Source organism: Ochlerotatus camptorhynchus, unplaced genomic scaffold (genome assembly GCF_037179485.1).
Source record: "Ochlerotatus camptorhynchus isolate MF236.1 unplaced genomic scaffold, CSIRO-AGI_Acam_v1.1 ptg000588l, whole genome shotgun sequence".
In the NCBI taxonomy this organism is placed as follows: Eukaryota; Metazoa; Arthropoda; class Insecta; order Diptera; family Culicidae; genus Ochlerotatus; species Ochlerotatus camptorhynchus.
The window spans coordinates 150,001-155,000 of record NW_027041068.1 but is presented as its reverse complement, the minus strand read 5'-3'; the positions used below and the strand labels follow the sequence as shown (position 1 = coordinate 155,000).

The window sequence follows — 5,000 nt, the reverse complement described above, 5'->3', positions numbered from 1 at the left end:
CCAGCTTGATACGGAAGGTATCAAGCGGTAAGTCCACCTCCCCTTTGTGGAGTTTTCCCACTCCAATTGCCATCTCGCGGTCGACACAACTCGCGCGTTGTTGCGCACCCCTCGAACGGTCCTCGCGTCATAACACGCCACATCCTCCTTAATGATAAGGCTGATTGGCATCATCCCTGCTATGACACAGACGGCCTCTCTCGAGATAGTGCGGTATGCACTGGCCACCCTTAAGCACATTAGCCTGTGTGTACTCTCTAATTTCTGCCTGTGGCAGTCAATATCCAGTACCGCAGCCCACGCAGGGCCGCCGTATCTGAGGATAGATACTACGACCCCAGCGAGGAGCCTGCGCTTACTGGCATTCACTGCCGAGCTGTTTGACATCATACGGGATAATGCCCCCACAGCCATAGACGCTCTCTTGCAGGCGTACTCGACGTGGCAGCCGAAGCTGAGCTTATCGTCGAGCATGACCCCCAAGAGTTTTAGAGAGCGCACAGACCTAATTGTGCTTCCGCCGACTGTCAACGTTGCATGCTGTACTGACATGCGATTGTTGACTACGACCACTTCCGTCTTGTGATGGGCGAGCTCCAGTTTCCTGGTTCTCATCCATTCCTCCACAAGCCTGACGCAGTGGGCCGCTGTCAGCTCTACCTCCTCGAGGGATTCCCCGCAGACTACCAGCGTGACATCGTCGGCAAAACCTACAATTTTCACGCCTACCGGGAATTTTATCCTCAACAGTCCATCGTACATGACGTTCCATAACACCGGGCCCAGGATGGAGCCTTGTGGCACACCTGCGGTGACTCTAACGCATTTTTCGCCATCTTCTGTGTCGTACGTCAACACACGATTCTGGAAGTAGCTTTCCAGAATCTTATACAGCCCTCCGGGAAATTGGAGGTTAGCACCGCGCAGTAGCGAATGCCCCTTCGTTTCCGATGGACCACCTCTGCCGTCTGGATGACGTCGCGGATGGCGTCCACCGTGGATCTGCCCTTTCGAAACCCGTACTGGCTGCTTGACAGGCCGTCTACACCTTCGGTGTAGGCCGACAGCCTGTTGAGGATGACCCTCTCAAGCAGTTTCCCAGTGGTGTCCAGCAAACAGATGGGTCTGTATGCTGACGGGTCCCCAGGGGGTTTTCCTGGCTTCGGAAGCAGCACCAGCTTCTGCCGCTTCCACACGTCTGGGAAGACGCCTACGTCCAGACAAGTCTGAAAAACAGAACGGAACATGTCTGGATTTTCCGCAACGGCCGCCCTCAGAGCCACAACCGGGATCCCATCTGGGCCCGGGGCCTTGCCCACCACCAGCGACCTGGCAATACCGCCAAGTTCACTGTTCGTCACTCTAGACACTTCTCCCTGATCCGCGCCTGGGATCCGCGGCCAGGAGTCTACGTCCCTACGCGGGAACAGGAACCCAACGATCGGAGCCAGTACCGCTGGTGATCTCTCCGGGGGTGCCGTCACGCCGCGGGTCTTTGCCATGACCACTTTGTAAGCATCCCCCCATGGGTTCGTGTTGGCGCTTTGGCATAGGCTGTCAAAGCACGCGCGCTTGCGTCTGGCGATCTCTTTATTGAGGGCTGCCTTAGCCGCTCGGAGAGCGACGCGGCGTTCCTCGCGAGATTCAGTCGTACGAGCTCGTTGCATCCTCCTTCTCGCCTGGAGGCAAGACGCCCTGAGGATAGCAATCGACTCGCTCCACCAGTACACCGGTCTGTGGCCATGCCTGGGATAGGCTCTCCTAGGCATGGTTGTATCGCACGCCCTTGTCAGTGCTGCTACCAGTTCTTCCCCCGTCAGATCCGGGGTTATTCGCTCCCGCCTCAGTGCTTCGCCGAAGACCTCCTCCTCGAAGAACGACGTCCGCCAGCCTCGAGCGCAGGAAGAATTTCCTCCTGCCACTCGCCTCTCACCTGGCCCCACACTGTACCGAATCGCCTGATGGTCACTATGAGTGTAACCCTCATCGACCCTCCAGTGTAGGTTGCCCTCCAAACTCGGGCTGCAGTATGTCACGTCGATGACGGATTCTGCACCATTCCTTCTGTAGGTACTGACCGAGCCGGTGTTGGATAGTACAACGTCCAGCTTGGCCATTGCCTCCAGTAGGATGCATCCTCTCTGGTTGGTGTGGTGGCTACCCCACTCTACCGCCCATGCGTTAAAGTCGCCCGCAATGACCACCGGTCTTAGGCCGACAAGTACCGCAGTCAGTCTGTCCACCATCTGCGAGAATTGCTCGATAGACCACCTGGGCGGAGCATAGCAGCTACTTAAGTATACTCCGTTAACCCTGGCGATCACGAATCCCTCGCTCGAGTTGGACACGACTACCTCCTGAATGGGGAAGCTCCCCATCGTGCATATCGCCGCCATCCCAAACGCGTCCGTGACCCAATTCCCGTTGCCGGTTGGGACGCGGTACGGGTCAGAGATGATTGCGACATCCGCTCCCCATTCCACTGCCGATTGCCACAGCAGTTGCTGGGCAGCCGAACAGTGGTTCAGGTTCAACTGCGCTACCTCGAACATGGCTGAGCATTGCTCTTTGCCTTAGCAGCATTGCTCTTGGACCCCGGGCAGCGGGGGCCACCTGCCATGTGGTTGGTAGGGGTATTCCCCTTCTCCGCGCATATAGTGCACCTCGGTGGCTTTTGGCAACCTCGCGCCTTATGGCCCTCCAAGCCGCACCATCTGCAAAGCTTGCTCCTGTCGGTGTTCTTACAGTCACGGGCCACATGGCCCTGACCGAAGCACCTAAAGCAAGCCGTCACCGGTCGGGGAATACTGACGGGGCAGACGGACCAGCCCACTCGCACCCTCCCTGCGGCTACCGCCTTTCTGGCCTCAGCTGCAGAGAGCCTGATGGTAGCCACTTGGGTGGAGAACAGTCCCTTCCTCAAGGTAATCGCTGATTGCGGTACCTCGACTTGGCACTGTTCCCGGAGCGCCGTGACTATCTCGGTCGCCTCCGTCACTTCGTCCAGGTCCTTGACCTGGATGGTGATAGTCGAGCCTAGCGACTTCACCTGCACCCCAGAACCAACAACCTCCTTTGCCAGTTTCTGGTAGGTTGGTCCCTGGTCCTTAGCACCACGTTTGAGCACCAGGAGCATCTCGCCTGTACGAGTGCGCCTGATGCTCCTCACGTTACTGCCCATCTCCACAAGGCGCTCGTCCGTTCTCATTTTCTTCAAGACTTCCGCGTATTTCGACGCGTCCGTCTTGAAGATGAGAGCTTCGCCCTTGTTCCTGGTCCGGGCAGCACTGCTCTTGGGGGCAGTTTTGTCCTGCTTCCCGCCCTTGGAGCCGCTAGGTTTCTCAGTATTTCTATTGGCTATTCCAGCCCTCTTCTTCGGTACGTCCACTGAAGCATTGGACTGATGGGCAACCACCGCACTCTCCACCTGCACAGAGACTTTCCGTCTCTTGAGGCGTGCTGCGCCCTTTACTGGCGAAGGTGAGGGTCGATTACGCTTCTGTCCCTGCGTAACGGCAAAGTGGAGGGCCTCGCTGGACATCGTATTGTTGCCCGCGAAGTTGAAGGCGTCCGTCTGGGTAGACTTCGGTTCCTTCTGTTCCGCCCTCTCTGCGACCTCTAGTCGCTTCCTGAGCCGCTCGTGGTCGTCCTGGGCCTCGTTCACGGTTGCACGGAGCTGCCGCAAGGCCTGCTTTAGGTCCTTCGCGATGTTGCTCTTCGTACTCGTGAACTCTATTATGGCGTCGAGTTGTCCCGCGATTTCCAGCAGCCTAGGGAGGGGCCCAAAGCTATTCATAGTTCTGATTAGCCCGGGCCAGTCCTTCGGCTGCTCTTCCGGCAAGCAAGCAAGGGTAGTCTTTTTTTTTTTTTTTTTTTTTTTTTTTTTTTTTTTTTTTTTTTTATACAGGGGGGAATCTGCTCCCAGACACCTGAGAAGATAACTCAGGGTGTGGGGATGGGAGAAGTAGCTCTCCCGACCCACTAAACCTTACCCTGTGCTCTAGACCCTTGTCCTCCCCGGAACCGCCCGAAGGCATTACGTCATGGGAGGGGGCCGATTGCGCTATGGCGCATCACTACGTGTTGTGTCAGACATGACACTCGCTACTGCACAGTGAGCAGCTGTGCAGGGCCTTCCTCTTGTTGCTCGCTGTTCGTTGTTCGCCTGAGTTCTAGAGCAGACGTGATAGCCAGCCAACTGTCCAGGGCCCGTACAGGACAGATGTGACCGCTTACCAGCTGCGTGTGCTAAGCACTCTAAGAACCCGGTGTCACTCCTGCCTTTGCACAACGAGGGTTTGTGCAGGGCTTCTCAACCTCCTCTTGTTGTTCGCTGTTCGTTGTTCGCCTCGGTTCCAAGCAGACGTGATAGCCAGCCAACTGTCCAACAGGGTAGCTTAGGACAGATGTGACCGCTTACCAGCTGCTTGTGCTAAGCACTAAGAACCCGGCGTCACTCCTGCCTTTGCACAACGAGGGTTTGTGCAGGGCTTCTCTGCGGTAGTTCGTTTAGCCGCAATATCTCTCCCTTGGGTTCGATAATTAACGTTTCCAGGGCACACCACGAGGAGGCGAACTACTCCATGCCCCAAGCAAGGGTAGTCTGAGAGGATCGAAATGTACACCTCTCTGCAACTCGCAACTCCCAGCCTGTAAACCTATCGTTTGTAGGAGGTCTCAGGTATCGAAATCATATATTGATGCTGAGCAGCGCCCCAGCGTTCCAGTATCCCAGATACTTGCTGTACGACGCCGCGCGCAAGGGCTTTGTCTGCGTGCATGCAATAAGATGCCAACGTGAGATCACGCTAGCAAGTCTTGTAGGTTTTTTGCCACATGATCACCGACCACCTATGGGGGACACTATCAGCTCGGTTTGGTTACGACCTTAGAGGCGTTCAGGCATAATCCAACGAACGTAGCGTTATACCAAAGTCCGGTCGAACTAGTATTGAGCCATTGGTTCGTAGCTGTGCTTCCATCTATTAACGTCCTTTTAA

At 56.2% G+C, this 5,000-nt stretch overlaps 1 pseudogene; it reads right to left on the bottom strand.

The window, feature by feature from the left end:
• Positions 1-4,585: 4,585 nt before the first annotated feature.
• LOC135713869 (large subunit ribosomal RNA) overlaps positions 4,586-5,000 on the bottom strand; it is a 4,534-nt pseudogene continuing 4,119 nt past the window's right edge.